Source organism: Pleurodeles waltl, chromosome 3_1 (genome assembly GCF_031143425.1).
Source record: "Pleurodeles waltl isolate 20211129_DDA chromosome 3_1, aPleWal1.hap1.20221129, whole genome shotgun sequence".
Lineage (NCBI taxonomy): Eukaryota > Metazoa > Chordata > Amphibia > Caudata > Salamandridae > Pleurodeles > Pleurodeles waltl.
In genome coordinates this window covers 1,559,696,729-1,559,722,149 of record NC_090440.1, presented here as the reverse complement: position 1 = coordinate 1,559,722,149, position 25,421 = coordinate 1,559,696,729, and the positions used below count along the sequence as shown (strand labels likewise).

General features: G+C 46.2%; 1 long non-coding RNA gene across 4 annotated transcripts in view; it reads left to right on the top strand.

Moving 5' to 3' along the window:
• LOC138285347 (uncharacterized) overlaps positions 1-25,421 on the top strand; it is a 261,363-nt gene that overhangs the window by 112,453 nt on the left and 123,489 nt on the right. For all 4 annotated transcript variants that reach the window (XR_011201571.1, XR_011201570.1, XR_011201569.1 and 1 more), the window contains one exon: positions 13,478-13,631. This is a non-coding gene — a long non-coding RNA (uncharacterized lncRNA). The remainder of the gene's footprint in view (positions 1-13,477; positions 13,632-25,421) is intronic.

Genomic DNA, 25,421 nt, shown 5'->3' with positions numbered 1-25,421 from the left:
TTTCAAATCCACTGCCTCATGTATGGGGCGCTTATTCACCTTATAATTGGAGATCTCATAGTTATGTGTCATGTGCTACAGTAGACCATGTTGGCAATGTGGTGTGTGTCATATGCTGTGGTCTATTGATTTTGTCCTTCATATGTGAAATTCAAAAGATGAGTATTCTTTATATGTGGGTGATGTTTGGTGTACAATCATATGCATCACATGTGACATTGCATCAGAAGTAGTCAGATTTGTCTTTGTAACATGCTCCCTGAGGTGATACTCACATTCCTAAAGTACATGTGATGGAGAAAGAAGAAACCAGAGCAGGATTGTGTGATCAAGTAAGGTGTTTAATTACATATCCTAACAAGGTGTGTCGAGTGACTATTGGTTGAAAATATTTGAGCAATTTGCTGTCTGCGGCGCAGTCTGCAGCTGTTTTTTGATGTTGCCCTAATTTTCCCTGGCACCATCCTCCTCCTCTTCAGGCAGTTCTTGCTCAGGCTCATATAAGGGGATGTTCCTCCTCACACCAATGTTGTGCAGGATAGCACATGTAAGTATGACTTTGCAATCAATGGGTGAGGCATGTAGGAGGCTGCCTCTTGTGATGTCCAGGCACCTCAATCTGTACTTCAGGATGCCAAAGGTCCATTCTACAATGGTGCATGTCCTCCGATGTGCCTTATTATAGGCATGCTCCGCTACTGTGCTTGGGTTGGGGAATGGGCTCATAATCCATGGCTCGATCCCGTAACCCTGATCCGCTGCAAAAGATAATAGGAGTGAGTATTTTGTGAGTGCTTGCAACAGGAATGTCATGTAGCATGGCAGTTGAAATCTTGTGTTGTCTGTGAATCATATATGATTGTGGTACTGTGTGAGATCCTGGGCTTCTGTGAGGTTTTTTCTGCAGTGGGCTGTTCGACTTGACAACTTGTGTTTGGGTCATTGACCTGGGATCTATGATTTTGTTTCCAAACTGCTGGTCAGTATGTATGTACCATGCGTTGTGTAGTGTTCAACATGTTTTAGTGTGCTTTCACTTGAGGGGACATGATACTTCCACACACACATTAGATTCCAAAGTGGTGGTAACATGGTTGCACTACATGGCCTGGACATCCTATCCAATTAGACATATGTCATTGCAGATGAAATGCTACAGTGAGGCCTTTTGATTTGGCTTTTTGACAATGCAAAACATATCTCCAGAAGTTGTCAGCACTGAGGTGTTCAGTATTGACAATGCACAATTGTCCCATGGTTGACTTGGTTCTAGGCAAACCATTGTTGTTCCCTCTGCCAGTGGCTCATGTGCAACCGTGCACCCACACTACCAAACTTGCTCCAGGTAACCTGGCTAACTGCCTTGTGGAGGTGGATGTATCTGTGCAGGAAGGGCCATCTCCCTGTACATATGTTATTTTGATGGACAATTGGCTCTTTCAGTGAGTGCAGCAGTGTGCAGTTTGCATTAGTGGCACATCAATATGTGTTCATAGCACAGTCCAGTTGTTACCTGGCAACGGCACCCCAGGAGTGATGTATGATGTTGGGACTGCCTCAGTATTTCCGTGTGACCTACATGAGTCAGCATCATAATGCTATGTCTCATGGTGTTAGACCTGCAGCAACACACATTGCACATCCCTTCCACGCTACATATTGCTTGGGAGGGTGTCGGATTGACTATGTGGTCTGATGTAATTATAAATGGTTCATCATTCAAGTTGTCCTTCCAGTGCAGGCAATGTCATTGTCACTGTGTGCTTTGACATTGCTACCGTGCAGCTCTAGAGTGGCAGCTAATGTGTGTGGAAGCCTCAATCAGAACTTACACTTTAGTCATCCCCAATGTTAACCGATGAGAGGACTGGGCCTCACAGTAGTGAAAAATGAATTTGGGAATTTTTAACTATCAGGACATGTAAAACATAAAAGTATTTGTCCTGGGGGCTACCTATGGCCTACCTAAGGGGAGGTTTGTATGTAGTAAAAGGGAAGTTTAAGGCAAGAGATTTTAAATTACAAGTCCACATGCCAGTCAAACTGCACACACAGGCTTTGTAGCGGCAGGACTTAGACATGTTTAGAGGGCTACTTAAGTGGATGGCACAATCAGTTCTGCAGGCCCACAAATAGAATTTCATTTATGGGACCTGGGCACACATAGTACACTTTACTAGAGACTTACATGTAAATTAAATATGGCAATTGTAGATATCCCAATGTTACCATGTTCTAGGGGAGTGAGCACATATACTTTAGCACTGGTTAGCACTAGTAATGTGCTCGGAGTCCTAAGGCTAACAAAAAAAGATCAGCAAAAGTGAGGCAAATCAGGCAAAAGGTTTGAGGAAGACCACCCAAGGCTGACAGGTCTAACAGCTGAGGATGGGTGGGGCAAGTTTAATTGTTTTAACCCCTTCGCTGCCAGGCCTTTTCCCCTAAGGTGCCAGGCCTTTTTCTGGCTATTTGCGGCAGTTTGCGCTTAGGCCCTCATAACTTTTTGTCCACATAAGCTACACACTCCAAAGTTGTGTCCTTTTTTCCAACATCCAAGGATTCTAGAGGTACCCAGAGTTTGTGGGTACCCCTGAAGGAGACCAAGAAATTAGCCAAAATACAGCAAGAAATGTGTTTTTGTTTTTTTTTAAATGGGAAAAAGTGCTGAAGAAGAAGGCTTGTGATTTTCTCCATGAAAATGGCATCAACAAAGGGTATGCAGTGATAAAATCACATTTTCCCAGCTTTCATCAACAGGCAGACTTAAATCAGAAAAACATATTTTTCAACACAATTTTGGCATTTTACTGAGGCATACCCCATTTTTTCTATTTTATGTACTTTTAGCCTTCTTCCAGTCAGTGACAGAAATGGGTATGAATCCAATGATGGATCCTGGAGAGCTAAACATTTCTAAAAAGTAGACACAATTCAGAATTCAGTAAGGGGTCATTTGTGTAGATCGTACAACGTTTTCCTACAGAAAATAACAGTTGAATTAAAAAAATATTGAAATTGAGCTAAAAAACACCCATTTTTCTCCACATTTTACTGTGTAACTTGTTCCTGTGATGTCAGATTTGTGAAAGCAATGTACTGTTACATCTGCTGGGCTCCTCTGGGTGTGGGGATATATAGGGCTTGTAGGTCTATCAAGAACCCTAGGTACCCAGAGCCATTAAATGAGCTGCACCTTGAAATGGGTTGTCATTCTATTCCAGGTTTACAGCAACTCATTTGGTGAACTATAAAGACTGAAAAATAGGTATCAAGAAAACCTTTGTATTTCCAAAATGGTCGCAAGATAAGGTGTAAGGAAGCAGTGGTTAATTGCACATCTCTGAATTCTGGGGTCCCCATACTAGCATGTGAATTACAGGGCATTTCTCGAATAGACGCCTTTTTTACTCACTGTCTTATATTTGGAAGGAAAAAATGTAGAGAAAGACAAGGGGGAAGAACACGTGTTCTGCTATTATGTGTTCTCCCAAGTCTCCCGATACAAATGGTACCTCACTTGCATGGGTAGGCCTAACGCCCACGACAGGACGCAACATGGACACATCACATATTTACATTGAAATATGATGTGTTTTTTGGAAAGTGCCTATCTGTGGATTTTGTTCTCTAGCTCAGTTGGCACCTAGGGAAACCTACCAAACCTGTGCATTTTTAAAAAGTAGACACCTAGGGGAATCCAAGATGGGGTGACTTGTGAGGCTCTTACCAGATTCTGTTACCCAGAATCCTTTGCAAACCTCAAAATATGGCCAAAAAACCCACTTTTTCCTCACATTTTGGTGACAGAAAGTTCTGGAATATGAGAGGAGCCACAAATTTCCTTTCACCCAGCGTTCCCCCAAGTATCCTGATAAACATGGTACCTCACATGGGTGGGTAGGCCTAGTACCCACAACAGGAAATGCCCCAAAACACAATGTGGAGAAATCACAATTTCCCAAATAAAACTGTTGTGTTTTTTGGCAAGTGCCTAGCTGTGGATTTTGGCCTCTAGCTCAGCCGGCACCTAAGGACACCTGCAAACTAATGCATTTTTGAAAACTAGACACCTGGAGGAATCCAGGATGGGGTGACTTGTGGAGCTCTCGCCAGGTTCTATTACCCAGAATGCTTTGCAAACCTCAAAATCTGGCCAAAAAACACTTTTCCTCACATTTCGGTGACAGAAAGTTCTGGAATCTGAGGGGAGCTACTAATTTGTGTGGGTAGGCCTAGTGCTCGCGACAGGAAATTCCCCAAAACACAACATGGACACATCAAATTTTCCCATAGAAAACATAGCAGTTTTTTGCAAAGTGCCAAGCTGTGGATTTTGGCCTCTAGCTCAGCCAGCACCTAGGGAAACCTACCAAACCTGTGCATTTTTTAAAACTAGACACATAGGGGAATCCAGGACGGGGTGACTTGTGGGGCCCTCACCAGATTCCGTTACCCAAAATCTTTTGCAAACCTCAAAATGTGGGCAAAAAACACTTTTTCCTCACATTTCGGTGATAGAAAGTTCTGGAATCTGAGAGGAGCCACAAATTTCTTTCTACCCAGCGTTCCCCCAAGACTCCCGATAAAAATGGTACCTCACTTGTGTACGTAGGCCTAGTGCCCATGAAAGGAAATGCCCCAAGACACTATCTGGACACATCAACATTGTCAAACACAAAACTACCTGTTTTTGCAGGTGGGGGGCATCTGCGTTTTTGGTCCTGGGCTCAGCAGCCATACAGGGTAGCGTACCAAACCCAGACATTTCTGAAAACTAGACACCCGAGGGAGTCTAGGGAGGTGTGACTTGCGTGGATCCCCCAGTGTTTTCTTACTCAGAATCCTCAGCAAACCTCAAATTTAGCCAAAAAAAAATCTAATTTTTCCCACATTTCTCTGTGGGATCTCCGCACGGGGACACATTTCCTACCACCCAACGTTCCCCTTAGTCTCCCGGTAAAAATGATACCTCACTTGTGTAGGTGAGCCAAGTGCCTGGGACAGGGAAGAGCCAAAAACATGTCGAAATTGAAGGGGAACCAAAGCGGGTCCACAAGGGCAGTTTGAAAAAAATAATTTCTAGGATGACAAGTAGGGCAGAAATTTTATCAGTATAGATGAGACAATCTTGGGTGGTAGGAATTTTTTGGATTCCTGCAGATTCTGTAAGGTTCCATCTCAAAAATTAGGAACAAATGTGTGATTTCAAGCAAAGTTGGAGGTTTGCAGGGCATTGTGGGTAAGACAATGGTGCTGGGTGCATGTGAAGCACCCTGGACTCACCTAGATGTTTAGTTTTCAGATGTGTCTAGGTCTTGTGATTTTTTATACATGGCAGCGTCCTAAAGTCCAAAAAGTGCAGCCGCCACCATTCCAAGTGGGAAGATTTTGAGAGTTAGCCAAGCTCTCATGGCCCAAATGTAAAACCAAAACCCAAAATAATCAAATGTCCTCTTGCTTGCTGTGGGATAAGATGTTTTACTGTGTGGGGGAGAGATGAAAGACTGTTACCCCCTTCAGTTGCGGTGGGGGCATAACCATGTCCATACTGGTGGTGGCTACCACCCCACAATTTTTTTTTTTTTTTTTAATTCCCTGGCATCTAGTAGACTTTCTACCCCCCCCCGGCGTGTGGATTGGGGGTCATTGCCCATCTGCTCACTGGTGGGCAGAACAACTTTGGCCCCATTTCTTTGGGGTGGGGGTATAGCCATACCCCCACCCTCTTATTTTGAAAAAAAAATCTTCCCTGGTCTCTGGTGGGCTTTCTGCCCCCTTGGGGGCAGAAGGGCCTTTCAAAAATAGGCCTATCTGCCCCCAAGGGGGCAGAAATGGCCTAAACTTAATTTTTCCCCCAGGGGAGCGACCCTTACCTAAGGGGTCACTCCCCACATATAAATAAAAATAAAAGAAACAAAAAATAATTTTCCCTGGCGTCTAGCGGGTTCTGCCCCCCGTGGGGGCAGATCGGCCTCATTATAATAGGCCAATCAGCCCGCAGGGAGGGCAGAAATGACCTAAGAAGAAATTGCCCCCCTGGGAGCGGCCCTTGCCCAAGGGGCCGCTCCCCTTATGCATAAATTAAAAAAAAAAAAAAGATCCCTGGTGTGTAGTGGCATTTCTGCTGTCTGATCGCATCGCGATTGGGCAGCAGAAATGCTGAGAAAGACATCAAAAGAAAGGTAAGGCCTCTTCTTTCCTTTGATGCCTCACTCGGCCCCTCCACGTGATCGGAGGAGAAATGCTTATGCATTTCACCTCCGATCACTGCTGAAAGCTGACCTTCCAGCGCGGAGGGGTAGGCCTCTGATGAGGTCAGTGTGCGATTGTGCGCTGATGTTATCAGATGCCACGGGGGCTTGAGGGGCAGGGGTGGAAGGGGAAGAGATTCCCCTTCCATCCCTGCCCAGGGAAAGGGGTGCGAGGCCCCCAGAGGGAGCGCTAGCGCTTCCCCTGAGGGCCCCCATCTGGATGTAACGGTTAGGGCCCAGGCACCCGAGCGGTGTTGCCCAGGACGTAACCATTACGTCCAGGGCACCCGAGGGGTTAAAAGGAAATGGGGATATCTGGTTATCACAAATGATGTTCATTAACTTTTATGCCTGTATTTAATTATTTGCTGACATGCCCATTATTATTTCTTATTGTTCTCATATCTGGATGTAGTATTGTGCCTATATGATTTCATTCCTCTCAATAAAATACAACAAAATCAGAGTAACTTTCATTAAGTTTGATTTCTTGCAAGGGCATCATTTCAATTGATGTTGGCTCAGTAAGAGGTTCACAGTAAACCACAGACAGCAATAGCTGAGATTGTTAGAATTGCCAACTTTGCAGCATCAGGTTCCTGCATGGAATCTGGTGCTTGGTGTAAAGCTGGATATCTTATTACACAAACATGTTTCTGTCAAATCTACTTGATATATATGAAAAGTAAACATTGTAAAAACATTTTACAAAAACACACACAGGAGTCAAAAACCATAGACATCCATTTATAGGCACATTATACCATTCAAGTATATAATAGTTTTGTTCTGGAGACACAAAAGGCTTGAGGGTCCCTGTAACAGATACCCCGGGGGTACCTCCGAGAACCAAAAATCAGGAACGCCCCCTTAGAACCCGTACATCTGGGTTAAATCGGACACCGAAGACAGACTGAGAAGAATGCCACAATGGGAAGAGAAACGGGATACAGAAGCAGAGACGGGAGAACAGCGGAGAGGACAGCCGCACCCGTCATCAGAGTCAAGCGCTGAGGAAGGCGGAGAGCCAAAAACACCGCGAAGGGTGGACGTCCCACCGACAGAAAGGATTTCAGACGACTACTTCCGCCACGTCCCCGGAGGGACGTGGCTATTGCAGGTACGTGCCTGCTTGCTAAATCCTGCAGGATATTTTGGTAGGGGGAAGGGAATGCGGGTGGTGTGGGGCGAACTTCAGGGAAATTACACTGAAGTAGTCCCACGAAATGTGCACTTAGGAAGGCGGGTCCTATGAAAACAACAGACTCGTGAGGGAAAGAGCACCAATATTTTCTGTTGTTCTTTAAAGAAGACAAGCACAAAGTCACAGTGGTGAAAGACTGGGAGCACGTACTGCCTTTTTGTTTTCCCCCATCACGCCGCACCTACACTCCCTAACCATTCAATAAGAGAAACAGAACAAACCACTTACCATTTTCATTTTTTTTTTTTTGGCTTGACGGATCCCATTCCTTCGTCCTGACTTCGACGAGAACCCATCCTGGGAAGAGACACCCTAGAAGAGAAAAGAGGGGTGTGAGACTTTAAAAGAATAAAACAAGAACAACAAGAAGAGGAGGAAGACTAGAGAAGACAAGAGAATAGAGTGAGAGGGACACAAAATGGAGATGATAGTGACTGTTGAGGACCCTTAATATTGAATTAACTCTAAATACTAATAAGAAGGCAATTACGGAAAGATATTGTGACTCCAATAAAGTTGTTAATGTCTCCCACCCAGTATCGCTACCCCTCGTCCTCTACAGTCCCCTGATTGGGAATTAAGCTATTATCAATGTACTCTGTTAGGGGTAGCTCCTTCAAAGTAGGAATAGGTTTTGAGACTGCACTACAAAGTCTTTATTGGTATCAGATGTGGTCTGCTGAACAGAGTTGCACACAGAATGTTTTTTCATGTAATCAATGGACACCTGTCTGTTTTCCTTTGAACCTGGGAATGGAGGAAAAATCACAGTTTGTGTGCCTTTTACCCCACTACCTGGACAGGTCTGTTTTTAGGATGTCTCAAATAATAGTTTATCTGGAAACTGTATTTCACATATTTTTGGTATCCAACCATCAGCAGCTTTAACGTCCACCTCTTTGCTGGTGGCAGAGTCGCAAGACAGCTTATCTTTGACCTCTTGGACATTCTGTAAAACAATTAAATGTTGGCCTACGCCAAACTTGTTCTTCCGCCACCTTCTCAGAATTATCAAGGTGAAGTACATACATAGAAATTCTGAAGAGCATCTTGTATGGAGTGGGACTACCAAACACACCTTTTGGCAAATTATTGAATGCTCTTTGAACTCTATACAGATTATGTAGCCAACTCAGCCCTGTACTTAACAACCCAGCAGTCAAGGCTTGTAATCATGTCACTAGCACCCTATATTAACACGTTGCTCTCCACATGAAAGGGATGTGAATATTGCCAGCATACTCCAAGAGCAGACATAGCATCCCTGAATAGCTTTTCAGCAAATGCGGAACTATTGTCTGAGTGACAGTTATGAACTGTGCTCATGGCTGTCAAGCAGTGCAAGTGTTTTGTGACTGCTTGTGCATCAACATTTCTTTGTAACCAAACCCATTGGAACCAGGATCATTATTCAGAAGGATATTGCCAACAAAGAATGATGTCAGCAATGGCTGACAGTAACACTGGGAGAAACTATTGCCAGGTTCAGACTTTTGAAGCCCAAAGCCTAGCTAGAAACCACAGAGGGTTGGGAGCAAGGCCTGGTCAGAGGCTAGCCCTGCACCTCACTCTCACCGCGCAGTGCAGAGGGCAGTGTAGGTTCAGGGTCAGAAGTCCGGCCAGAGACCAAGCCCTTTGCCTCACTCCCTTCACCTATGTCTGTGTGCAACATGGGTCAGATGTCCACAAATTATAAGGCACAGGCTCTGGGCCCCAACTACATTCATCATGGTGAAAGGATATGTGCACCAGCGGTTGCACATCCACAAAGGGTGGGTGCAATTCCTGGCTAGAGCCTAGGCCCTCCACCTCTACTGTGTTGTGTATGGCTAGGTTTGACACCCAAGCCACAGACTTTGGCTGGCGGTCAGGCCTTGCTCTTCACTCCACAGTGCATGGTTGAAGAAAAGTGTTCAGGGGTTTGTTAACCCCCAGTGTGCACAATGTGCAGTGGTTCCAGCCATTCCAGAGTGATGGACACAGAACCTTGATGAAGGCATGACCCTGTACCCTATTATTACTGCATATGACCAAAGGCTGTGCATGGTGGGCTCAGTCATCCACAGTATTTGGGGCTCAGATTCTGGCCAGAAACCAGGTACTGCAGCCCACTCCACTGTCCATGGATGAAACCCATGTGCAGGCTGTCAGATGTTTGGAGAGGGCAAGCCAGACTCTGTGCCCCAATCCTGCTATGCATGGTCAAAGGCCATAAGAAGTTGGTATAGGACACCCATAGCACAGGGCCTGGCCAGGGGCGAGGCCCTGTCCTCGACACCTGTTGCATACAGTCAGGGCATTATGCAGGGAGGCTTGTTCGCCTAAGGAAGTTGGGAAGAGTTCCTTGCCTGATGCCAGGCCCTGCTCCCCTCCTCAACTATACAGTATGCAGTTGAGTTTGGACGCCCTAACTGGGTAGGGCCCTTTGCAATATCTTCTTGCTTTTAGGATTAGTGGCACACTATTGATTTGTCATTTTTGAGGATCTTTAGATTGTTTGCAACCCATAAGGGAAGTGATGAGAAAACAGTGTGGTAAAATAGGGTTTTACTTTGGAACACTAAGAAAAGCTGTTTTCTTCAAATTGCAGCTAACAATAGTCACTGATTGCAATTAGAATATTTAGGTTTACCATTCATGTTGTTGCAAGCTAATCTCTGAATCCAAATGAAAAACAACGGTCTCAACTCAGATTTCCCTGTAATGAAATCACACTTCAAAACAGGAAAACACTAAACAGATCTTTGACACTGACTAACGTCAAACCTACATACCAATAATTCACACTAGGTACATTCCCCACTGTGATTCAAGAATTGTCCAGGAATTATCATGAACTGGAATTATCATGTACAAGGATTTCCACTGAGAACAAATAACTGGGTTAATCACAACAAAACTACCTCAAATTCTTCAGTAGTTTAAGAGTATTAAGAGTTCAAGGTTCATTTGAAAATATGCAATTGCTATCAGATTATGGTTCTCATTTGTCCCAAAAGTCCTTAGAAAACCAGGATCAGATTCTGATCGAAAAAACATGGATTGAAAACCAACTATTAGCACAAGATCGAGGAAGATGCAGCTATTACAAGCAATACAACATTTCTCTATGTCTTTTCAGTCATGAGATTGATCCGAATATTATTGCTGGCTTTTGATAAATTTGATTAATCATCACTGATCAAGATCCCAAATTACATGGAAAACCTGTTGTAGGAAAGTAGCCTCTTTCTAGCTTGGTTATCCCCACTTTTGGCCTGTTTGTTAGTGTGTTTGACTGTGTCTACTGGGATCCTGCTAATCAGGACCCCAATAGTTATGCCCTCTCCTTCTACAATTGGTCACTGGATACCGTTAACCCAGTATTTCACCCAGAATTGGCATACCGGTGCCCCCTTATATGTCCCTAGTATATGGTACTTAGGTACCCAGGGTATTGTTGTTCCAGGGGATCCTTATGGGCTGCAGCATATCTTTTGCTACCCATAGGGAGCCCATGCAAAGCCTTCTATAGGACTGCCATTGCAGCCTGTGTGAAAAGGTGCATGCAGCCTTTCACTGTCATTTACACTGCACCAGGTCACTTATAAGTCTCCCCTATAGCAGGCCCTCCTGCCCTGAGGGCAGGGTGCAGAGTACCTGTGTGTGAGGGTGCCCCTGCACAAGCAGAGGTGCCCCATGACCTCCAGGACCATTTTCCTGGACTACATGAGTGTGGGGACGCTATTTCACATGTGTACTGGACATAGGTCACTAGCTATGTCCAGCTACTTAATGATAACTCCAAACATAGGCATGTTTGGTATAAAGCATGTTAGAATCATACACCAAGGCTTTTGCAAGCATTGGTTGTATGATTCTATCCACTATGGGGGCTCCATAGAGGACCCCCAGTATTGCGATTCCACCATTCTGAGGTTTTCCAGGCAGCCCCAGCTGCTGCCACCTTTCAGACATGTTTCTGCCCTCCTGTTGCTTGAGCAGATCAAGCCCAGGAAGGCAGAACAAAGGACTTCCTTTGGAAGAGGGGTGTTACACCCTCTTCCTTTGGAAATAGGTTTTACAGGCTTGACCACTCACCTGTCCATCACCCCTCCCCCCCGGGGATTTGCTCAAAGCTCCTCCAGGGAGTCCATGGGTTTTGTTATCTTGGATTCAAAGTTAGCAGGGAACTCTGGGAGCATCTGAGTGGCCAGTGCCACATCAGAGCCCTCCCCTGATAGGTGCTTAACTGTTTAGCTGACCAATCCCCCTTTCAGGGCTATTTAGAGTCTCTCTCTTAAGTGGTTCTTCAGATTTGGATTGCAAGACTCCAGCAGGAATCCGGTGCCTCATTTACTTCAACTTCTTACCTAAGAAACTGCATCTGGACCCTCCATGAACTTCACAAACTGCAACCAAAAATCAAAGGTGACTTCTGCAACATTGTATCTTCAGCTCCTGCCAGCAACTGCAACTGTTTCCCAGTTGTGCATCCTCAGAGGAAAGCCTGTCTTCAGCCTGCACCAGAAGAACAAAGGAATCTCCCTTGGAGTGAAGGAGTTGCTCCTCTGCTTCAGCGGCATCTCTCTGCATGACAACCAGTGGTGTGGGTCCCCTCTCCTGACAAAGTGCGTAGATCCAGCATCATGGGTGGTAGACTGAAGTGGTCCTGATGGTCCTGTAGTCCTACTGTGCAACTTTGGTGGAGGTAAGAGACTGCCTCCCCACGCAAGACAATACCCCACTGCATCGCATGTTTTGCAGTTGCCAAGGCTTGTTGGCATCCTTCAATGAAGTTCTTCGTGCACTGCGCAGCTCCAGCCCCCAGCACTCTATCCTGCGACACACAGCTTCCTGCGTGGTACTCCGGCGGTGTGGGACCATTTGTTGTAGTGCTGCATGGGCCTCCTTTTGCACCTTCTTTGTCCCCATGCTGTGGGACTCCTGTGCATACTGCCTGGTCTTCTGAGGGCTCTCTGAGGTTGCTGAGAGCCCCCTCAGACTGCCCTCCTGGATAGAGTCCATCAGGTCCCGCCTGGTCCTGGGCTGCTTAGTTTCCCGCTAACACCAAGCTTTGTGTGTGCCAAGGCTTGTTGGCAGAATCCAGCGATGCAAACCAGACTGCAATCATCCATCCGGCGTGCGACATCATCTGCACCAACCAGGAACCTGCATCCTTCTTCTTGGGTGTAGTACTGGCTGCTGTTCTTCACAGGTGCTTCTTCTTTTTCACCTTCATCTGGGTTAGCAGGGGCTCCTGTTCTCCCTGGACTCTTCTGTGCTTCTGTGCTTCTTGGACTTGGTCCCCTTCTTCCACAGGTCTTCAGGTCCAGGAATCCACCATTGGTGTCTTGCAGTCTCTTCTGGTTCTTGCAGTATCTTTTTTCTCGTGTTCTTGTGTGTTCAAGGAAGATTACTGTGATTTACTCCTGCTTTCCTGGGTTCTGGGGTGGGTTCTATTACTTACCTTGGGTGTTTTCTAATACTCCCTGCACCCCTCTACACACTACAATTGCCTAGGTGGGAAACCAACATTTGCATTCCACTTTCTTAGTATATGGTTTGTGTTCCCCCAGGCCTAACTATTGTGATTTTCACTATTCACACTGTTTTCTAACAGTTTTTACAGCTATTTCTGCATATTAGTGTATATAATTTGTGTATTACTTACTTCCTAAGGGAGTATAGTCTCTATGGTATTTTTTTAGCATTTGTGTCACAAAAATAAAGTGCCTTTATTTTTGTAACAATGAGTATTTTCTTTCATGTTTGTGACTACTGTGTGACTATAGTGGTATTGCGTGAGCTTTGCATGTCTCTCCACACTACCCCTAAAGAGCCTGGCTTCTAGGACACTGTCTACATTTCACTAATAAGGGATAACTGGACCTGGAATAAGGTGTAAGTACCTTAGGTACCCACTACAAACCAGGCCAGCCTCCTGCACTTGTGCTACCTTATTTGGGAGGACTCCTGTCTTTTTGCCAGCGCAAGAAAGCGTGACATGAGAGATGAATTGTAAGCTGTCTGCCTTTTACAGGTACTGTGGTAACTGCGGAGACTATCAGAAATACTAGATCGGAACTCAGGAAGTGCGTTGCTGTGAAGAGAAGCCTGTCACTGCGAAGGTACGGATGTTGTTATGAAGAGAGGAATGCCACTGCAAAGGGAATGCTGCAGAATACTGGAGACAGGTAAGCGTCGCCCTCAAGTGAAATGACACTAAGCAGGATTTAGTCTAAAATGCCATGTATTACAACTGGACTGAACCATGTGCAAGAAAACACATGAGGAAAACAGAGGACCTCATTAATCATTACTGTATTTACACATGTTTCTCAACTAACTTTTTTCCATTAGGAGGATCAATTAAAGAACCAGCAGTTGTCGACAGTTGACATGTGCTTCCAGGATTAACTGGGTGAGGCCCAGATGGTTGTAAATAATTGACATGTGATTCCTGCATTACCTGGGTGAGGCCAGGTGGTTGTAGACAGTTGAAATGTGATCCCTGGGTTACCTGGTAAGGCCTAGGTGTTCAGAAGTTATTTTGACAACAAGCATTGGTCTAGACCTGCTTCAAGCATTACCATTATGTTAATAACTGAGTTGCCAAGTTACACAAGGTTTCAAAGGCATAACATGATTCAAACTGGTACTGTGATGAAAAAAATAACAACATCTCTGACATCACTCATAAAAGAGGGGAATAAGGCATGACTAGCCCTGCTCACAGCTAGGACCATGACAGTTGCCCCTCCCAAAGGCCAACCAACGGGCCGAGGTTTAGTGGAGTTCAGAGCATAGAAACGTTGGATCAGACGGGGGGCATGGGCAAAGGAGGCCGATTCCCAAGAGCATTCAGAAGGGGGGTAATCCTTCCAATCAATAAAAAAATATATATTTCCTCTAATGTGTTTTGCGTCTAGTATAAGCTGTAGGTCATATTCTTTATGATCTTCTACTACCACTAGGGAAGGAGGTATATCTGTTTGTGTGTGTGAATGACTTGGTTTGATAAAAAAAATGTGAAACACTGGATCCATAGCATGTTCATCTAGGTGTCAGAATATAAATAATTGGAAAAGGATCTATGAATCATGGTTGAAGTTATCTTGAGCCCTCAAGTTTGATGTTGTCAAGGGATAACCACACCATGGCCCTCATTATGACATGGCGGTAAATGCTGCTTACAGCTGGCGGTTGTCAACATACCACCGCGCTGGCAAATAGCCGTTCGCCATGTTATGATACACACACACCAATCCGACAGAATGCTGCCACATCCACAAATCCGACAGCCCAAAGGTAAGTGGAAAAGTGGCAGTCCCAACACTAATACCGTTACTCCAACAGAACAACGCCCACACCATTATAACCCACGAATCACCGCAGTGGACATTCAACGGTGGTAAACCATTGGCGGTACATACCGCCGCACTCAGAATGGACACTCACATACAAAACAACACCACATTGGCCAATATGAAAAACACACACCTGAGACCCATACACACACCACACACACCCACACCACTATAAAACACACACCCACATTACCCACAACCCTTTATGATTACAAATCATTACCACCAGACTGACGCCAAGACTACTTAGACAACTAGACACACACCACTTCCACCCATACATCCCTCATGCACCCCACCACATTACTCAACACACTCTCACCAACACACACCACACAACACCCATGTCCCCACAAAGGCACCGCTGTTACACTGAGGAGGAGTTAAGGGTCATGGTGGAGGAAATTGTCAGGGTAGAGCCACAGCACAGGTACAGCAAATATCCATTGCACGGAAGATGGAGCTATGGAGGAGAATCGTGGACACGGTGAACACCGTGGGACATCACCCAAGAACAAGGGTTGACATCAGGTAGAACGACCTACGGGGGAAGGTACGTTCCAGAGCAGCAAGGCACCAGATCCCCATTCAGAGGACTGGCAGTGGACCCCATCTCCTCCCTCACACCTCACAGCCTGGGAGGAGCAAGTCTTGGCAATACTTCATCTTGAGGGACTCGCTGGAGTGGCCGGAGGACTGGATACTGGTTAGTCAATAATTACCACCTATCACCCCTGATACCTGCATACCATCTCACACCCTCACCCCCATCACTTCACTCCATTCCACACACTGCACCAACGCAGATGACTAACCCCAATGCAGAGCCCTGCATGCCATATCAATGCATGGACAGCGCTCCCAGCCCTACATGGACACCCATCACCAAAGCATGCACAGCATAGGGGAACTAACAATCCCACAATACATCACCATACACAAGCAAAGGTGGCAGGGTAAAAACAACCATAGAGGGAAGGATAGGGATGTACAATATGTCACAGGCATGAAGCATAATACATCTCTTACATACCCACAGGTGCCCCAGCCAATCTCAGTGGAGAGGAGGTGCCACGACTATCCAGTGCCCCAACAGAAGATGCCCCCAATGATGACAGTAACTCTGGACTTCAGGATCTGGACCAACAACCTGGCCCATCAGGGACCAGGGGACAGTTGGTGACCCCAGCCCACTCACAGACCACCCCGGAGCATCCCCCATCAGGATCCAACACCACAGCACCCACCCAGTGTACCCAAACCTCTGTCCCCAGGACTTGTCAATCAGTAGTATGCCCACCTGTACAGGGACCCCAGGCCATACCTCACCCCCAGGACAATCAGAGACCTGGGGTCAGTGGCAGTAGGCACACTGTTCAGGGGACAGAGGCACAGGCCATAAGGGACAATGGGAAGACTACTGTGCTCCAGGGGGAGGACAGGAGCAGGGAACCGACTCTCCAGAAGGCACTCTCCAAGATCCTGGGAGCCTACCAACATTCCCAGTACACGATGGGCAAGATCCTTAACAATGTGCAGGAGAACAGGCGGCTGTAGGAGGGACAGTATCATGGGATCAGGGAGGACTTGCAGGCCATTAACACCACCCTAATTTCCATAGCAGGGGTTCTGGCAGACATGGCCAACATCATGAGGGAGGCGACAGCACACCAGCAGGCCCCTACCACTAGCCAGTCCATTGAGCATCTCTCCATTTCGGCTGCCGCTAGTGGGCAGAAAGCCCTGCCACAGGACCCACAGGTCACCAGCACCCCTCCCCCCTGCAGAAGGTGAACCACCCTGCAAAAGTTCCCGGCGACCCAGACAGAAGCCAGAGACACTTGCCAAGACCACAGCCAGGAAATGAGACTCTCCTGATTGTCCCCCTTGTGTCACACTCAGTCACCTTGTCCCCTTGAACTGCCATTGCTCCCCTTCCTATGGCCCCTTGTACACTGGACCTGTGCTACAAACAGCCTGAACAATACCGTGGACTTTCCTCTATCATCATCCTATTCCATTGCACCGTCCCCCTAAATTTCTTAGCAGTACAATAAACACCTTTGAACACAACTCAACTACTTGTATGTCATGTGTTGAAAATGTGTATTTCTGGAAACAGTTACATCCATTGCAAATTAACTGTACAGTGTGAGAGCATTGAAATAATGGCCTGTAGCTTGCTGTAGTCAGCACATCAGTACACAGATGTTATAGCACCAACATCTGTGAAATGACAAACCATAGGTGGCAGTAAGAAGAGGTAAAAGGAAGGTAATGCCATCATGCCACAGCCACAAAGAATACACCAATAGTCATAGAAATGTGAAGTTGCACTGTCTCACCTGTGTGTCATTGGAAGTACTGACAGATAGCTGATGTTCTGTTGTCCTCATCCTTAGCCTCTTCATCCTCACTGTCATCAGGGTCTACTGCTGCCACAGGGGCATCTCCAGTCTCCTCCTCCTGCAGAAAAGGGTACATGGCGTCTGAGGGCCAGGTTGTGCAACATGCAGCATGCCACTACTATCTGGCAGACCTTCTCGGGTAAGTAGCACAGGGATCCACCTGTCAGATGGAGGCACCTGAACCTGGCGTCGGGAGGCCAAAGGTCCTCTAGATGATCCATCTGGTTCGCCCATGTGCCTCATTATACAGTTCTTCAGCCCTTGTCCTGGCATTCCTCACAGGGGTCAGCAGCCACAATAGGTTTGGGTTGCCAGAGTCATCTGCAGGTATTGAGGGACAACATTAAGCCACACACAAAAAATATACTAACATACAGTGGGTGGGGACCAAGGCTCACATATTAGCCATACCCTGTGCCTCTCCAGTTGGGCCATCACATTTGGGATGCTGCTATTCCCCAGGACAAAGTCATCATGCACCAACCCAGGATACTTATCATTGACGTGGGTGAGGTACTGGTCCGCTAGGCACACCATCTGCACATTGAGTGAATGAAAACTCTTAAGATGCCTGTACACCTGTTCATTCTGGTGGGGGGACACAAATGCAATATGTGTCCCATCAATCTCCTCAATAATATTGGGGATATGTCCCATTGCATAGAATCCGGCCTTCACAATGGCCAAATCTTCCACCTGGGAGAAAGCAATGTAGCTGCACATGTGTTTTATGAGGGCAGACAACTCTCTTGACAGCACGATTGAGAACATTGCTGTGACATTCCTGCTGCCAAGCCCACTGTCATTTGGAAAGAACCTGTTGCCAGGAAATAGAGCACTGATAGCACTTGCACAAAAGGGGGGATCCAAGTCGGATGAGGAATAGATGAGATCAGGTCAGGCTCCAACTAGGCACACAGCTCTGTGATTGTGGCCCTGTCCAGTCTATAGGTGAGTATAATGTGCCTGTCCTCCAATGTAGCTAAGTCCACCAGGGTTCTGTACACAGGGGTATGTCTCCACCTCCTATTCATCCGCAGCAGTAGGTATCTAAGGGACACAAGAGTGAGTAGGCTGTCACAATTGGAACAACAAAACCAGAACTGTAGTCCACATGGTGCACTTATGTATTAGGACAGTGTTAATTGCAAAGTATGTGCCAATCTAATCTGTGATGCAGTAATTGACGATATGCCTGTTCCCCCCTGAAATTGCGACCACCTGTCCTGTATATAGAGACAGGTGGAAGTGAGGTAACTCCACTGTCATTGGCCGTCGTGAAGGAAGGCGGTCTTACACCGCCATGCAATTCCTCATTGGATAATATGGGGCTCCATGTAGTACAGTGGCCAATGGGGATCTACGCCGGCGGTGACGGTGTACACCACCGCAGACTTGACCGCCATTTTCTATCTGATTCCTCACTTGTTTCCTGACCTTCAACAGGAGAACACCTACAATGCGTGTGCTGCTGTGACCTGTGTCTGGAACCTACCATGGCCCGTGTGACCCGAGAAAGGGCCACATCCTTCACTTCGGAGGAGTCGGAGCGACTGGTGGATGGGGGTCCTACCCCAAAATGAACAGCTGTATGGGCCTCCAGATCAACAGGTGAGTACACTTTGGGCATGATACATGTGGGAAGGATGCATGGAGATGTGTGTGCGAGCATCGTGTCATCGGGGTGGGGAAATGTCTTGTGGCGGTGTACATGTTGTGCGCTGGGTTAATGTGTGTGCCAATATTATGGAAACGGGTATGGTGGGCCATTTTTGTTAAAGGCTGGACTATGTTTAATAGTGTTCTCCTGTCTGTATTGCCTATTCAGGTCAGCGCCCATCAAAGGAAGGGAATAGGGCGTGCCATCGCCAAGGATGTGCAGACCCTGGGGGTCTATGGCAGGCAGAGCACCCACTGTCGGAAACGGTGGGAGGACCTGAGATGCTGGGCATGGAAGACTGTGGAGGTCCAGGTGGGGATGGTCTCCCAATGTGGAAGGGGTGCCCATCACAACCTGACCCCCCTGATGGCTTGCATACTGGCGGTGGCCTACCCTGAGCTGAATGGGCGCTTGAGGGAATCACATCAGCCACAAGGGGGTGAGTATAGTGGGTATCAATACATATTTTGGCTGGTGGGGTGGTATCCGGGTAGTGGATGTGTGTTCGTGGGTGCCCCTAAGGCCAGGCCAGACATTGCAGCATGGGTCATCTTAAGGGTAATGGGTGTATGGCAAATACAGGTAACCTAGCTTGTTAGTAGTCCTTTTCAGCCAGGGCATCATGGGTCCCAAGAGTGCTGCAGTTGGCAATGTGTGGTCCTCATCTTGCCTTAGTGACTAGCCATATCACTGGTAGTGCAATGCATAGTGCTTAAGCTTGTTTCCTGTGTGTGATGGTGATGTGTATGCCAATAGTGGTGTTGGTGCAGTCATTGACCCAGTGTATCCTTTGTCTCTCTCCTCCCCTCTCTCTTGTTTTGTGATCCTGTCCTTGTGTGCATTAGCATCATCTGGCGGAGGACTAGGGGCACTGGTGACAGAGGGAACTGCATCCCACAAGACCCAGGAGACAGAGTCCACCGATGCCAAGGGAACCAGTGGGACAGAGGGCCAGGGGAGAACTATGGCGGAGACTGGAGGATCCAACACAGACTCAGAAACCTTCTCCGATGGGAGCTCCCTGGTGGTGGTGGACACCTCTGTGGTCACCCCTGCTGCAGGTACAGACGCCACCCCCTTACCAGCAGCACCCTCCCAGCAGTCCCTTAGCGAGTTGCCTGTGCCTGCTCACCCAGGAGGGTGGGCATCTCCTTCGACCCAGGCACCGCAGGTCCTGCCCCAGTGAGCCCTGCTGCCCTGAGTGAGGAGGCTGTTGACCTCCTGAGATCCATTTCTGTAGGGCAGTCAACCATTGTGAATGCCATCCAGAGGCTGGCATCCCAGATTATTCTTGGATGGACTTTTTGTTTGGTGTCATTGTTTATTGGCTGAATTTTGCAAATACAAGTGTATCAGCATTTAGATGGACCCATTGTTGACTTATTTGTTCAAATAGGTTGACATCTATTTCTACCAACATATCTTAATAATGTTGAAATATGGTCAACATGGGATGCATTTTGAAATGAACATAACTATGTTAATTAAATGAGTTTTATTTGTACTTTCCACATACTAGTTGTATTACCTGTTTATTTTTTGTTTATTTTTGTACTTGAAAAAAAAATGTATTGTAATTTTGTTACTGTTCGTTAATCTTTGAATTCATTATAATAGACAGCCAAGTATGTTGTTCTCTGTGTGGTTATAACAAGAGGAAGGAGACTGAACCACCAGGCAAGAAAAGGAAGGAGCCAGCACCACCAGGCAAGAAGAGGAAGGAGCCTGCACCTCCATCCAGGTAGGGGAAGAGGCCATCCATCCCTGCCAGGAAGGGTAAGGGATTCACACCCCATGTAATAGAGGAGATGAAGCCCTCTACTCTAGTGGAGGCTGTCAGGGTGACACCTCCGCCACCACCAGCTGTCACGGGACCACTACCACCAGCTGATGAATTGCAGCCATCAGTAACTGCAGAACTACCCAGGAGGATCCTCCATCCACCACAACACTGCAGCCATCAGCAACTGCAGAGGCTGCCCAGGAGGCACCTCCATCCACCACAACACTGCAGCTGACACAACCAGCGGATGCCATGTAGGCCACCCTCCAGGGGCTGCTGTACGAGTTGCCCCCTCCAGAATCAGTGGGCAAGTCGCCCATTCCAGAGACTGTAGCCTTGCACTCTCCAGGACAGAGCAAAGGGCATGGAGCCCCATCCAAAACTAGTGGGCTTGTTCCCACATCCGGCTGAGGTGCGCCCCTACCCCTGAGGTGCCTGCCCATTTGCAAACTGATGCCCCTGCAGAGTACTATCCGGATAAGATCATTATTCGAGTTTGGCCTTAGACTGTGCCCTGTGGCCATGTGGGCCCTTTGAACATTGGACTGGGCAGTGTCCCTTTGTGCACATTTATACATATCTGTTTCATTGACAAATCAAATACGTTTTTTAGATGTGGATTTGAATACAATCACTTTCGTGCATTCCTGTTGTCCTTGCATTATTCTGCCGATTTTTTTGGGGACAAATTGTTTTTCGTGTGCAGCTGGTTGGGTGTATGGTGTGTGTGTCACTCTTGTTTTCTTCCATCCCTCCCTTGTGTGCTAGGTAGCTGTACTCACCGTCATCATCTTTGTCGGCGTTGGTATTCCAGGTGGAGCATAACGTAGAAGATCATCGGGAAAACGTGCATTTCGGGATCCATGGTGGCGTTGTTATTCCCTGTGTCTCCGATGGTGAGTCCTTTCTCTTCTGAGATGTATTTCCGCCAGGCTTTTGATGGTGTTGGTACAATCCCAGAAAAGGTGGCAGATTGTAGGGTAAAAATATGGTGGGTGGTACTTTGTCTTCCACCTGGCTGTTGGTGGCTACCGCCATGGTGAGTGTTGTTTCTGCCCTGGCGGTTGGTGTGGTACGTTGGCTGTCAGTGGGAGTTACAACCGCCATGGTCATAATTTGGCGGTACTTACCACCAGCCTGTTGTCAGTATTCCCGCAACTTTATCACTCACCGCCAGGGTCATAATGAGGGCCCATGCCTCCTTTCTTATAGTTAAGTTCAGGAGATCTATGTTTATCAGATTGTGCTTTCATGATTAGCTTGTTTTGTAATAAACCTTTAGGGGCTTGTTCTTGTGTGCCTTGTTATGTCCATAACCTTTCAAGATCTGAAGGCATTAGATCTGGTGTATTGGGTAACATCACTTGAAGGGACCGTTGATGATAACAGGTGATGAAGAAGAAAGGAGAGCACCCCAAGGCGGTATGAACACTATTATTATATGAGAACTCTGCCAAGGGTAGGGCTTGGTCCATTGACTAATAAGAGAGGAAGTTAAACACCTAATGATCTGTTCTAAAGATTGGTTAACTCTCTCAGTTTGACAAGCTGTTTGGGGATAGTAGGATGTTGAAAGAGCCAACTAAATTCCTAATGTAGTACATAGGACATTCCAGAAGTTGTCGTGAATTGCGAACTGCGAACTGCGATCTGAAATAAGCTTAGTTGGTAATCCATGTAACCTAACAATTTGTTGTGGGAATATATCACTAAACTCCACAGCTGAGGGTATCTTCCTGAGTGAAATGGGCCATTTTCGATCACATATCCACCACTACCAGAATGATGGTAAATTTGTTAGGTTCTGGCAAATCAGTGACAAAAATCCAAACTGATCATATGCAATGGAGCTGATGGAATGGTAATAGCTGTAGAAGACCCAAGGGTGCTAAGTGTTGAGTCTTATTATGAGCACATACAGGGCAAGAATTTACATAAGTTTGAACCTCTTTTTGAATATTTTCCCACCAGTAATATCTTAACCTTTTTGCTAGGGTTATCTGAATACCCTGGTGCCCAGCTAGGGCCGAGTCATGGTGCCATTCTATGATTTGGTGTTTCAGATCTCCTTGTGGTATAAACATCTTTTGCTTATGAAAAATGAAACCTTCTTTTGTGCTGTGTTTTGGGTTAAGCAGCCAATGCTAGGTCTTATCTGTTTGTAGTGCCTTCTTAACTTCAGTCAGGAAAGTATTGGCTATTGCCACAATCTTTTCAGCAAGTATAATACTAGGCAGAAATGTAGAGTCCCCCTTGCCTTCTTTTTACCCTAACCTAGACAAAATGTCTGATTGTAATTGCTTTGTTTCAGGACGATATGTGATAAGGAAATCAAAATCACTAAAAAAGTGTAGCCAACACATTTGGCAAGGTGTGAGAGCTTTTATTGGAATAAAGAACTGTAGGTTCTTATGATCTGTGAACATTGTAATGGTGTGTTTTACCCGCAATAGGTGATGACGCCATTCTACAAAAAACGCCTTTTTGGCCAATACGTTTCTTTCTGCCACTTTGTAGTTTTGTCCAGCAGAAAGTAGCTTTTGAGAATAATACGCTAAAGGGTGCGGCTGGCCCGTCTTAGGATTCCTTTGAGATAAAACCACACCAATGGTTTTTTGTGAAGCGTCCATCTCAAGAAAGAATGGCTGATCAGGCTCCGGATGTGACAGAATGGGAACTGTTGTGAATTTCTGCTTTAAGGTTTGAAAGGCTGCTTCTGACCACAAGCATGTTTGTTCTTTCATTAATATTTGAGTAATTGGTACCACAATATCTGAAAAACTTGCAATAAATCTCTGATAAACGTTGGTAAAACCAAGTACTCTCTGAATCTCTTTAACAGCCAAGAAAAAATGGCTTTTACCTTTTTGGGGGCAATTGTTATACCTTCTGAGACAGATGGTAACCCACCAATTCCACTGACATGATGTGAAATTTACATTTATCAAATTTAGTGTACAGAGAATGCTTTCTCAAAGGGCAAAGAATAGTTCTTCAGTGAAGGACATGATCCTGCTCAGTCTTTGAAAAAATCAAAATATCACCTCTGTAGACAATTGCACAAATGTCCAAAAAGTCATGGAGAACTTTGTTGATAAAATACTGAAATGCCTCTGGGGCATTACAGAGACCAAAAGGCATTACAGTATACTCAAATAGGCAAAATTTTGCCCTGAAAGCCATTTTCCACTCATCTTCAGCTTTAACACGTATGAGGTGGTAAGCACCATGTAGATCTAACTTCGAAAAGATATTGAAACCACATACTTGATCCAATAGCATGAGAATGAGTGGTAATGGGTAACAATTTTTTATTGTGGCCTTGTTAACTGTGTGAAAGTCAATGCAGGCCTGTAATTCCCCATTCTGTTTTGGAACTAAAAATAGGGGTGAGGAAACGGGTGTGGTGGAATGCCTTCTGAATCCTAGTTCTAGCATTTCTTCCAAATATTTACATAAATGTTGGTTTTCTGGCTAGGTAATAGCATAAATTCTACTGCATGGAAGTACTGGCCCAAGAATGAGATTGATTCTACAATCATACACCCTGTGAGGAGGTAACTGGGTAGCTTTGATAGGATCAAAGACGTGTGAAAAGTTGTGATATTCCTGTGGTAATGTGTTAGGGTGAAAATGATGCGTAGCCGCACAATGAATCTGTGTAACTGGTTCCTGGGCTTCTTGAAAACCTGTTGCCCTACTAAAGGAGGAATACAAGGTTCTAGTTCTCAGGACCCAATATATCTTTGGGTTGTGATGCTCTTACCAGGGGATGTATAGAATCACATCAAAAGTTGGTGGGTCAATAAGATCAAAGATTATCTTTTCTTTGTGACCGGTATCCCCAACCAAAGTCAGTGGTGTGGTATTAACAACAAACATTGGTCTAGATCTGCTTTAAAAAAAATTGCCATTATGTTCATAATTTGAGTTGCCAAGTTACACAAGGTTTCAAAGGCATAACATGATTCAAACTGATACTTTGATGAAAACAAAATAACAACATTTCTGATATCACTCATAAAGAGGGGGAATAAGGCATGACTAAGGTATTACTAGCTCTGCTCACAGCTGGGACCATGACACATGTAAAATTGCTGATAAAAGAAGGCTCAATGGTGAGGGCCAGACAATTTATGTGATTATGTGGCTGCAGGGTTTAACACATAGGGGGTCATTCCAACCCTGTCGGTCGGTGTTAAAGCGGTGGTCAAACCGCCAACAGGCTGGCGGTAAAAAAAATGCAATTCCGACCCTGGTGGAAACCGCCAACAGAGACCGCCACTTTAACACACCGCCCGCCACGGCGGGACAAACAAACAGCGCGGCGGTCACCGCCAACAGACAGGCAGGAGACAATGTACCGCCCACCCTATCACAACCCACCAATCCGCCACCTTTTCCGGGGCGGTAGCCCCACCGATAAAAACACGGCGGAAACAGACATTTCAAACGGAAAACGCTCACCTCCATACACCCCACGAGGAATCTGGACAGCATGGAACCCGAACTACACATCCTACCAGCCATTGTCTTCCTGCTCCTCTACCAGGAGCACGAAGGCCGGCGCAGAAGACAACGGTGAGTACTGCACCTACGACACAGGGGAGCGGGAGGCAAAAGATTACGGGGACACACATATGCGACACACCCATCCTCACCATCAACCACTACAACACACACATCAATGCATAGCAACACATCACAGTTACACCCCCAAACCCCCCGGAAGAATGCAAAGGCAAAAGGAAATGATTATAAATATA